General features: G+C 41.9%; 1 non-coding gene and 1 pseudogene across 1 annotated transcript; both read right to left on the bottom strand.

Annotated features, from left to right (window-relative positions):
* Positions 1-8,672: 8,672 nt before the first annotated feature.
* Positions 8,673-8,779, bottom strand: LOC139038889 (U6 spliceosomal RNA). The gene has a single exon (XR_011492021.1). It is a non-coding gene; the product is annotated as a U6 spliceosomal RNA (small nuclear RNA).
* Positions 8,780-12,181: 3,402 nt separating this feature from the next.
* On the bottom strand, positions 12,182-12,769 carry LOC110141712 (anaphase-promoting complex subunit 13 pseudogene; annotated as a pseudogene).
* Positions 12,770-12,815: the final 46 nt, after the last annotated feature.

Raw genomic sequence — 12,815 nt, 5'->3', positions numbered from 1 at the left:
TATGTGCCAATTATTATTTTATTATATATATTATTCTATATATATTATTCTATATATTATTCTATATATATTCTATTCTATATATATTCTATATATATATACATATATATATATATATATATATATCCAGGATAAGGAAAGAAAGAGTACACAGTAAAAAAAAAAAATTAGTGAAAGACTTGGATGAGCACTTTGCAATAGAGAATAGTAAAGGGCCAATAAATAGCTATAAAGGTGTTCAATTTCACTAATCATCAGAGAAATCCAAATTAAAACCATTTACCCCCACCAGAATGGCTAAAATTTAAAAGACCAACAATATCAAGTGTGGGTACAGATACAAAGCAGCCTCTACTCCCATAACCTTCTGATGGGAACATAAATTGATACAATCACTAGTGTGCTGGATTTGTTCCAGTGGATAACATGCATACCCTAAGATCCAAAAATTCCACTCTAAGGTATGTCTCTAGCAGAAATGAAGGTGTGTATAGAACAGCAGAAGTGCTAAAGAATATCCTCAGTAACATTATTCACAATCAGCAAAAATAGAAATAATCCAAACACCTGTCACAGTAGAATGGATAAATAATCTGTGGTGTATTTATACAAAGGAAATCTTTGCAACTTTGTAAGTGAACTGCCTGTAGTACAGCTATGCACAACAACCTGGATGAACCTCACAAGCACACAACTGAGGCAGAGAAATAAAACATAAAAGGACATTCTGCATGATTCCATGTATACAGTGCTTGAAACAGGCAAAATGAAATGGTAGAATTTAGGGCTGCATTCCTATGTGGTAACAAGAGAAAAAGAAAATGCAGGGACATGGTTTACATAAAAGTCAGGATAATGGAGAGAGAAGATTGTAATTAGAAAAGGCTTGGGGGAGGGAAACTGAAGCTGGAGGAGGCAACGCTGGCTGACTGAAGAGGTTCTATTTCTTGAAGTAGGTGTTGTTACTTAGATATTTGCTTTATAATAATCCACAGAGCTGTGAATTAATATTTTATGCACTTTTTTCTGTGTGAGTGTTACATTTCACAATAGTTTTTAAAAAGAGACAGAAATTACTGGGGGAAAAATACAGTAGGGAGGACTCCACCGAGCAGAGAAGGGAGAAGGGCATCAGAGAGATACGGGCCTTACAGAGCCCACGCCACGGTGGGCAGGAGGGTTGTTTGATGGTCCCCCAACAGAAAAGGGAGCAATGGGAGATGAAGCCAGGACAATTCGAGACCAGATTGTGCAGGACCATGAATACAGCCACTATGTGAGCCTGTGAGGCTGTGCTACACTCAGCCAAGAGGGCAAGGGGTCCACCCTGCGTGTGCCGCGTCTGTTGGAGGAAGGGAGTTCTATTTTGCACAAAGTTCCACCTCCTTGGGACTTCTCTGGTGTCCCAGACTTAACCCAGCTGGTGGTTCAGATTTCACTTTCCAACACAGAGGGTGCAGGTTCTATCCCTGGTCGGGGAGCTAAGATCCCATATGTCTGGGGGTCAAAAAACCAAAGCATAAAGCAGAAGCAATATTGTAATAAATTCAGGAAAGACTTTTAAAATGGTCCCCATTGGGGAAAAAAAAACACACAAAACTTCAAAAAAGTTCCACTTCCTGGAGGGGACAATATCTCTTCATATTATTTTCTCCTGTAAGTCTGAAGTTTTCTTTTTTCAATACGGTTAAGACAACGGACTTTACTCTGGAGGTATTGCCACATGATAATGTGTACCAACATCAGACTCCTCAAGTCTGTGCAACACCCACTTCCCGGCCCAAGGTGAGGGCTCCTGAAGAGAGCCTTTGGCTTCTTGGTCATCCTCCATCCCCCTGCATCTGGGAAGCTTTCCTCAAACATCACAATCACTAACTCACGGGCTCCTTGCCTCCACTCAGCGTCATTACTGAGGCTTGGCACAGATGGCAGAAGAATTAAGCCATTATAGTCATTAGTGGAATGTGGTGACCTCACAGGTGGGGCAGGTCCCAACTGCTCTGAAACACAGAACAAGGAAAGGCCAGACTGTTGGCAGAGATTTTACAGGGGTAGGCTTTGTGGACAGCGGGATCAGAGGGACCAGTGAACAGTCTGACATGAGGTGTAAGCCCTGCAACTGTCCAGGTGAGTTTCCTCAATCTCACCTCCCACCCCCCTCCATTGCACTTCAGCTTCTCTCTACAAAGGCCTTGTATTGGGGAACTCCCCTGGGAGTCCAGTGATTAAGATCCACCTTGCAACACAGGGGGTGCAGGTTCAACTCCTGGTCAGGGAACTAGGAGTCCACATGTTTTGTTCAGTCGCTCAGTCATGTCTGCCTCTTTGTGACCCCATGGACTGTAGCCCGCCAGGTTCCTCTGTCCACGGAGTTCTCCAGGCAAGAATACTGGAGAGGGTTGCCATTTCCTCCTCTAGGAGACCATCCAGACCCAGGGATCAAACCCGTGTCTCTTGCATCTCCTGCATTGGAGGTGGGTTCTTTACCTCCAGTGCCACCTGTGAAGCCCTTCGTTTAGGTTACCTTCATCCTATGATTGTTTTTCCTCTTGCCTCCTTCCTTCTTGACATTTCACACACAGCAGCCAGAGAGATCTTAAGATCTGTATCAGATCATGTTAACTCTCAGCTGAAAGTACTTCAATGATACACCATTGTACATGCCATGGAAACTTAGCCCTCACAGCACAACAAAGTAAAGAACCAGCACCGCCTCCAAACCCCCAAATGAGATAAATAAATATGACTTTAAAAAAGGTCTGGTATTGGCTGAATATCTTGGAAAGCATCCTCTCTCCTTTATTAGATGGGTAGGAAAACTAACTATAAGCAAATACCCTTCAAGTCAGCAGGAAGGTGAGCAGGAAGCTATGCTATGTTGACCATTCCTCTTGAACACATCAGCACCTGCTAGGCTCTCAGCAGTCCTCCTTTCCTCACTGTGGTTCTCTGACTCCCAAGCTCCCAGACAAGCAAGACTTAGGGGGCCCCGGGGCATTGAGGGGCTTCAGCAACAAGGCAGTTTGGCTGCCCCCTTTCGCTCCTAACCTCAATCTTTCCCAGCATCAGGGTCTTTTCCAATGAGTAGGCTCTTCACATCAGATGGCAAAAGCACTGAAGCTTCAGTTTCAGCATCTGTCCTTCCAGTGAATATTCAGCCTTCATTTCCTTTAGGATTGACATGATAGCAGAAGAGGTAGGAGAGAGGCATGTTACTATGCTTCATCTAGTTGAAGTTAATTGCTCCACACTTTACCTGGTGGATCAGATGGTAAAGAATCTGCCTGTAGTGCAGCAGACCTGGGTTTGATCTCTTGGAGATCAAACTGGAGAAGGGAGTGGCAACCCACTCCAGTATTCTTGCCTGGAGAATACCATGGACAGAGGAGCCTGGTGGTCCCAAAGAACTGGACATGACCGAGTGCAGAAAGTGAAGAAGAACTAAAGAGCCTCTTGATGACAGTGAAAGAGGAGAGTGAAAAAGTTGGCTTAAAGCTCAATATTCAGAAAACTAAGACCTTGGCATCCGGTCCCATCACATCATGGCAAATAGATGGGGAAACAGTGGAAACAGTGGCTGACTTTATTTTTGGGGGCTCCAAAGTCACTGCAAATGGTGATTGCAGCCAAGAAATTAAGAGACGCTGACTCTTTGGAAGGAAAGTTATGACCAACCTAGATAGCATATTAAAAAGCAGGGACATTACTTTGCCAACAAAGGTCCATCTAGTCAAGGCTATGGTTTTTCCAGTGGTCATGTATGGATGTGAGAGTTGGACTGTGAAGAAAGCTGAGCGCTGAAGAATTGATGCCTTAGAAATGTGGTGTTGGAGAAGACTCTTGAGAGTCCCTTGGACTGCAAGGAGATCCAACCAGTCCATCCTAAAGGAGATCAGTCCTGGGTGTTCATTGGAAGGACTGATGCTGAAGCTGAACCTCCAGTACTTTGGCCACCTGACGCAAAGAGCTGACTCATTGGAAAAGACCCTGATGCTGGGAAAGATTGAGGGCAGGAGGAGAAGGGTATGACAGAGGATGAGATGGCTGGATGGCATCACCGACTCAATGGGCATGGGTTTGGGTAGACACCGGCAGTTGGTGATGGACAGGGAGGCCTGGCATGCTGCGGTTCATGGGGTCGCAAAGAGTCGGACACAACTGAATGACTGAAATGAACTGAACTGAACTGAGTGACTAACATCAACCACGTCACAAGAAAAGCCAGAGGTGAGGTTCAAAAGTTGGCTGTTTAATCTGATGCTCTAATACATTTTGCATGACAGTTAGGAAGATGAGGCATAAGTTCCTTAAAATGAAACTCAGTCATGTATAATTACCATGTAATGAAAAGAATATAATTTTAAATTATTAAATTTTAAAAAATGTCTGCGCTGAGAGTTAGGGATCTTCCATTAAGGATAAATCTTCATGAAACATATGGCTTATAGTGGCCTAGGGGTCTCGTTTAAACCTCACCAAAGGTGAGTTCAATTAGAAGTTCATCTTAGCCTCAAACTTTATCAAAGCCTTGACTTCATTAATATTTTCAGTAGCTCATCTCTCTCATTTTAAGCCTTTCAGGCTCCATTACACCTAATTGTCTTCTGGATTTGAACCTATTGTAGTCTTTTTTTTTTAAACCCAGGTCTTTGGACAGAACAGTATTTTAATTATACAGAATACTGTAATTTTTTAGTTCCCACTTTCTAGTCTCTGTTATTGTCACCTATTCATCTGCAAATGCTTAGAAACGGCTACTCTTTCCAGGATGAAGAAACCAGAAACTATTCTGACACTGTAATAATCTCAAACTATAGAGGATTTTCTCATAGCTTAAAAAAAGTGTGTGTAGCAGAGTTGTGTTTCATAAAGTCATCTTTTGAGATATGTTTACTCTGTTTAATGTTCTCACATTTAAAAAAAAATTATTTCCTATACCTAACAACTAATTTAAAAATTTATTTTCTTTTTTTTTTAAGTTCTACCAGTTTATTGTTACCAGCCCATCTCCCTCCACCCTTGTGCACACATGCTCCGTCACGTAACCCCATGGACTGCAGCCTGCCAGGCTCCTCTGTCCATGGACTTTCCCAGGCAAGAATACTAGAGTGGGTTGCCATGTCCTTCTCCAGGTAAAATTTATTTTCCATACCTCTCTCTTTTTAAAAATTTCTGGCCACACTCCCATGGCATATGGGACCCTAGTTCTCTGACCAGGGATTGAACTCACATCCCCTGCATTGAAAGGCTGTGTCTTAACCACTGGACCACCAGGGAAGTCCCTGTTCTTATATCTTTACGAGAGGCTAGCAACTCAACCTACAGAAGTGAAAGCACAGAACCTACCCCACATTCTCCCACTCCTCCAAGCCCCCTGGTCTGTGGGGGGTGTTCAGGGGACAGTGGAATTCTGAAGGAGCTCCCTCAAAACTGGGGTACAAATGGGGCCAATGGACCAAATGGTATAAAAAGGCTGGAGGTGAAGGTAGAGATATGAGATGCAGACAGAAGGGGAATATCCTGGACTGAGGGAGCCCCAGCAAGGATGGAAGTGAATTTCAGAATGTGGGAGGTGAGAGGCAAAAATCCCATGGAAACATTCCAGGGGGCAGGTTGAAAAGCAGGATAGGGGGCTCTGCTCTCCCTACCCTCTGTTTTATTGGGACACTAAATGTTGCTTTGCATCTGGGGCATGTATGCTAAGTCACTCAGCCATGTCCAACTCTTTGGGACCCCATGGACTGTAGCCCACTAGGCTCTGTCATGGGATTCTCCAGGTAAGAATACTGGAGTGGGTTGCCATGCCCTCCTCCAGGAGGATCTTCCTGACCCAAGGATTGAACCCATGTCTCTCATGTCTCCTGCATTGGTAGGTGGGATCTTTACCACTATCACCACCTGGGAAGACTTTTGAATCTGGGGGAACCAGAAATTTAGGTTAGCTTATGTGATGACTGAGCAGCTTGTTGATACAGAAGCCTGAGTAGTATTCTGGTGAGGAGACCAATGGACATTGAGACGGTACCCCTGAAGCAGAATTTTTCAGCCTACTTGCCTGATACCAGCTCTGTGAGCAGTCATAGCATAGTTAAGAGTCAGGGGCTAGTTTATATGGATTCAAATCCTGACTCTGCTGCTTGTTAGCTGGATGTCCTTGAGTTACTTAACCACCTGTGACTCAGTTTCCCTATCTGTAAAATGGGGATAATAATAGTATTTCTTCTATAAGGTTGTTGTGAAGATTTCATGATTTAACATACGTGAAGATCCTACAACACAGCCTGGAACATAGTAAGCATTCAATTAATACTAGCTACTATTGGTATTACTGTTTCCACTCTCTTGGTTCAAGATCCTGACATCTGAAACCTCCCTCATAATTCTTCCTTCCTCCCCCAGGCTCCTCCAAATTCCTACCCACCATTATTTACCCCTGGACACCAAAAGTCCTTATTCACTCATTTTTTCTTACAGTAGCCATAGAGTTCCTGTCAGACAGAGCCTGATTACTTCACAAATAAGCTATCCTGTTGCCTAAGCAATAACAGAAAAAAATAATACATTGGACTTCACCAATTTTCAGAAAATATTCAAAAGATAGTATTAAGAAAACAAGAAGACAAGTAGCAGCCTGAGAGAAAAAGTATGTAGAATGCATATATCTGACCAAGGACTTGCATCCAGAATACACTAAGAACTTTTATAACTCAACAAGAAGAAGATGAACACAACTTTGAAAAGGGAGCACAAGACTTAAATAGGCATTTCACAATAGATCAACTGCTGATTAGCACATGAACAGAAGCTCAACATCATTCCTTGGGATGGAAATGCAAACTAAAATCACACTGAGAAACTTGGCAAGGATGTGAGAAAAGGGAACCCTCACACACTGCTGGTGGGACTGTAAATTGGTGCAGCCGCTACAGAAAACAGTATGGAGGCGCCTCAAAAAATTAAAAACAGAACTACCATCTGATCTGGCAATCTCACTTCTGGGTATATATCCAATGAATGAAATCACTATCTGGAAGAGACACCTGCACTCCCGTGTTCATTATTTATTCACAATAGCCAAGACATGGACACAATCTAAATGTCCATTGAGAGATGAATGGATAAAGAAGATGTGGTCTATACATACAATGGAATATTATTCAGCCATAAGAGGAAGGAAATCCTGCCTGTGCAACCACATGGATAGGGCTTGAGGACATTATTCTAAGTAAAAGAAGTCACAGGAAAACAAATAATGCATGATCTCTCTTATATGTGAAATCTAAGAAATAAAATCAGCTTCCCAGAAACAGAGAGTAGATTGGTCGCTGCCAGGAGCTGGAGGGAGGCAATAGGTTGATGCTGCTCAAAGGGTACAAATTTTCAGGTACAACAGTAATACGTTGCAGCAAGCAAACTCTTAGCTGTGGCATGTGACCTCTTAATTGCCCCAAGTGGATCCAGTTCCCTGACCAGGGATTGAACCCAGGCACCCTGCATTGGGAGTGTGGAGTCTTAACCACTGGCACCAGGGCATGCTGCAACTAAAGATCTGGCATGCCACAATGAACGATAGAAGATCCTGCATGCCACAACTAAGATGTGGTGCAGCCATCAGTTTAGTTCAGTTCAGATCAGTCACTCAGTCATGTCCGACTCTTTGTAACCCCATGAATCACAGCACGCTAGGCCTCCCTGTCCATCACCAACTCCTGGAGTTTACTCAAACCCATGCCCATCGAGTCGGTGATGCCATCCAGCCATCTCATCCTCTATCGTCCCCTTCTCCTCCTGCCCTCAATCCCTCCCAGCATCAGGGTCTTTTCCAATGAGTCAACTCTTCGCATGAGGTGGCCAAAATACTGGAGTTTCAGCTTCAGCATCAGTCCTTCCAATGAACACCCAGGACTGATCTCCTTTAGGATGGACTGGTTGGATTTCCTTGCAGTCCAAGGGACTCTCAAGAGTCTTCTCCAACACCACAGTTTAAAAGCATTAATTTTTCGGCGCTCAGCTTTCTTCACAGTCCAACTCTCACATCCATACATGACCACTGGACAAACCATAGCCTTGACCAGACAGACCTTTGTTGGCAAAGTAATGTCTCTGCTTTTTATTTTTATTTTATTTTTTTGTGGGTTTTGTCATACATTGACATGAATCAGCCATGGAGTTACATGTATTCCCCATCCCGATCCCCCCTCCCACCTCCCTCTCCACCCGATCCCTCTGGGTCTTCTCAGTGCACCAGGCCCGAGCACTTGTCTCATGCATCCCACCTGGGCTGGTGATCTGTTTCACTATAGATAATATACATGCTGTTCTTTCAAAACATCCCACCCTCGCCTTCTCCCACAGAGTCCAAAAGTCTATTCTGTACATCTGTGTCTCTTTTTCTGTTTTGCATATAGGGTTATCATTACCATCTTTCTAAATCCCATATATATGTGTTAGTATGCTGTAATGTTCTTTGTCTTTCTGGCTTACTTCATTCTGTATAATGGGCTCCAGTTTCATCCATCTCATTAGAACTGATTCAAATGAATTCTTTTTAACGGCTGAGTAATATTCCATGGTGTATATGTACCACAGCTTCCTTATCCATTCATCTGCTGATGGACATCTAGGTTGCTTCCATGTCCTGGCTATTATAAATGGTGCTGCGATGAACATTGAAAAATATGGAACGCTTCACGAATTTGCATGTCATCCTCGTGCAGGGGCCATGCTAATCTTCTCTGTATCGTTCCAATTTTAGTATATGTGCTGCCGAAGCGAGCACATGTCTCTGCTTTTTAATATGCTATCTAGGTTGGTCATAACTTTCCTTCCAAGGAGTAAACGTCTTTTAATTTCATGGCTGCAGTCACCATCTGCAGTGATTTTGGAGCCCAAAAAAATTAAGTCTGACACTGTTTCCACTGTCTCCCCATCTATTTCCCATGAGGTAACGGGACCAGATGCCATGATCTTAGTTTTCAGAATGTTAAGCTTTAAGCCAACTTTTCCACTCTCCTCTTTCACTTTCATCAAGAGGCTTTTTAGTTCCTCTTCACTTTCTGCCATAAGAGTGGTGTCAGCTGCATATCTGAGGTTATTGATATTTCTCCCAGCAATCTTGATTCCAGTTAGTGCTTCTTCCAGCCCAGGGTTTCTCATGATGTACTCTGCATATAAGTTAAATAAGCAGGGTGACAATATATAGCCTTGACTTACTCCTTTTCCTATTTGGTGCAGCCATATCTTAATAATAAATAAATAATTATAAACATTTTTTAAAAAGAAGTTCTGGAGATAATGTATAACATGGTGACTATAGTTAATACTATATTTTATACTTGCAAGTTGCTGAGGGTACATTTCAAGCATACTCACCAAAAACAGGGGGGAAAAAGATAATTCTGTGAGGTGATAGAAATGCTAATCAATTGTGGGAATCATTTATTTCACAGATATGCATATATCAAATTGTCACAATGTACACTTTTAGTATATATTACTCATTTGTCAACTGTACCTCAACAAAACTAGAAAAAATGGAAATAAAACACTTTGAGAGATTACCTTTCAGTATCTTCTAGCATGGCTGAATTAAAGGAAACAAAAAAGATGGAAACAAGTGTGGCAAGGACATAGACCAAGTGAGACCTCATATACTCCTGGTGGGACTGTAAAATCGTACGGTCATTTTGGAAAAGAGATGGGCAGTTTCTTATGAAGTGAGACATAAATTTATCATCAACCTCACAATTCCACTGCTTCTATTTTACTCAAGAGAAATAAAAAGATAACCATACAAAGAAACATACTCCAACATTTGTAGCAGCTTTATTCATAACACCCCCAAACCTGAAACAACCCAAATGTCCATCAACAGAGGGATGGATAAAAGAAATGGTACCTCCATGCAATGGGACACTGATCAGCCATAAAAACAGATTGCCAATACATGCAAATCCAGGGAGACTTTTTAACGCGTTATGCTAAGTGAAAGAAGACAAACACACAAAAATTACACACCATCTGATCCTTTCATAGGAAATTCTTGTACAGGCACAATTCATAACAGCAGAGAAAGCAAATCGGTGGTTTCCTAGGGCTGGAGTCCAGGAACTGACTGCACAGGGGCACAAGGGAACTGTTGGAGGTGGTGGAAATATTCTATAGCTTGCTGGTGGTTACATGGGTTTCAAAACTGGTAAAAACCCACTGAACTGAAAAAAAAAAAAAAAAAACCACGTCAGATGGTATGTTTAAAATGGGTACATTTTATTGTATGTAAATCTGACCTCAGAAAACTTGATTTTTCTTTTTAAAAAAAGCAGCCAACCTCATTTATTTAGCAACAGAAAACCCAGTTCTAATGAATTTTTTTAAACAAATAAACTAGATTGGATAACTCTTTGTCCCAAATACTTTGAAGACATGTCATTACTTTTAGAGAGAACTCTGACATCCTGAAGCTGTCTTTAGAAGCTTTGTACGACCTCCTCCTGCCAGCCTCTCTGCAACCATCTGATGCCTGCTTCTTCTCACTCCTGATGCTTCAGGCTACCCTAACCCTCCCTCCCCTCCTCCAGTATACCCCCTTCCCTGCCTCGGGGCCTCTGCAGGTGCTGTTCCCTCTTCTTGTGTGGTCTTCTCCTCCACTCTTCACTTGACCTACACTCCAGGCTTTAGTTTAGAAGCCACGTTCTGCTCCTTTATGGAATTTTTTCTTCATGCAATTTGTCATATTTTAAATTATACATTGATTTGTGTGATTATTTGTTCCCTATCTGTTGCCCTAAAGGGCATAAAGGGCAACAACTGTGTCTGACTGTCTCATCACTGGATGCTTGAGGCTCAGCATTATATCTGGCACTTAAAAGGCTTAAGAAGATATTCTTTTTTTAAAATTAATTAATTAATTAAATGGCTGTTCCGGGTCTTAGTTGCAGCATGCAGGATCTTGGATCTTCATTGCAGCATGTGAGTTCTAGCTCCCTGACCAGGGATGGAAGCCAGGCCCCTTACACTGGGAGCTCAGAGTCTTAATCACTGGACCGGCAGGGAAGTCCAAAAGATATTCTTTAAATGTATGGATGAATGAATAGAGGAGGGTTTTTATTTTTATGTTTGCATACTTTTTTTTATCATACCAACTTATGTGCCAAGAGGTACCTTCCACTTACTATAAACAGAGTCTCATACTAGAAATTCCATGGGAAACTCAAGCCAGTCCTTACTTGCATTCTTTTAAACAGAACATATAAACTGGACAGCTTTCCTTATGTAGGAAATGCAGTATCACAAGTTGATCATGGACTGACACCCTCGTCATAATCCCCCGATACTGTTCCAAAGTGCTGACTTGCTTGGTTCGGCATTTCCACAGTCTTTCTTTATCTTAGATCTCTTTTAAAAACAAAAATGTACTTAAATGAATTATTTTGCTGGCTGCTTCCATATTGCTTCATTCAAAGTCCAAGATGGAGTTTAGAAAGAGAACAAATAAAATTGTATCTTAAGTGCAAAGTACATGTCTGAGTATCTGCCAAATTGATACACCCAATCCAGTATACATCTTCCAATATCCATGCATTCTCCATTGGACCCCTCTTGAAAGTGTCAGTAGTTTTCATGAACCACACAGAACTGTCACTTAGTTTCTCTTCTACTCTTTTTTAAAAGTCTTTATTAAATTTTTTACAATATTGCTTCTGTTTTATGTTTTGGGGTTTTTGGCCAGAAGGCATGTAGGCTCTTAGTTCCCCAACCAGGGATTGAACCTATATCCCCTGCATTGAAAGGTGAAGTCTTAATCACTGGACTCCCAGGGAAATCCCTCCCTAATACTCTTTAACATAACCAACTGCTTAGAAAGTACCATTATTGTCATTCTGTTGTCAAGTCGTGTCTGACTATTTGGGACCCCATTGACTACAACATGCCAGGCCTCCTGGTCCCTCACCATCTCCCGAAGTTCGCCCAAGTTCACGTCCATTGAATTGATACAATGCTGTTCAACCATCTCATCCTCTGCCACCCTCTTCTCCTTTTGTCTTCAATCTTTCCTAGTATCAGGGTCTTTTCCGATGAGTCTGCTCTTTGCATCAGATGGCCAAAATATTGGAGCTTCAGCAGCAGTCCTTCCAATGAGTATTCAATGAACTGTTTTTATTTGTATTTATTTTTTTCAGAATTAAAGGCAAATGTTTAATGAATCATGTTCAAACACAAGCTAGTCAATGAAGAACTTTAGGTTCAAAGGGCCAGATGTTCTACATTCCTAAGAAACTGCAATCAGGTTCTCAACCTGATTGAGTATTTTCACATTGCATTTTGCTGCCACAAAATTAGTTGTACATATTTGAGTGTGGATCTATCACTAAAAGATTTAAGTTAAGAGACAGAAAGAAAATGTTTTGTATATGTATTAAAAAAAAAAAATCTGTTGATGAACAAGAAGTCAGTTTCCTATGGGGGAATATTCTCATGGAGGCACTGTAAGGCCAAGTCCGTCCACTTCATTTCTTATTCTTTAACAGATTCTGTGGTGCCTCTGTTGTCCTGTTCAGGTTCAGGGAGCTCATTCAGTGGTATTGCAACATCCTCATAAGGCAGCTTGTCTTCTCGCCAAGCATTGTCAATCAAATCCAAGATCCTTCCATCTCTCTGTATCTCACTGTCCATTCTCTTGTAGCTTTGATCTTGTCAGACGGGACTTAGGCCAGGGCGTGGGAAACCTTTACCAGCACTGGCCCAGCACAGCCAGGACCACGACCCCTCAATGAAGTGTTTTTAAAATCTAGGCTTTATTACTTTTTAGGTATTGT

Source organism: Odocoileus virginianus, chromosome 16 (assembly GCF_023699985.2).
Source record: "Odocoileus virginianus isolate 20LAN1187 ecotype Illinois chromosome 16, Ovbor_1.2, whole genome shotgun sequence".
In the NCBI taxonomy this organism is placed as follows: domain Eukaryota; kingdom Metazoa; phylum Chordata; class Mammalia; order Artiodactyla; family Cervidae; genus Odocoileus; species Odocoileus virginianus.
Note: the sequence above shows the minus strand (reverse complement) of the source record. Positions and strands in the feature narration are given on the sequence as shown.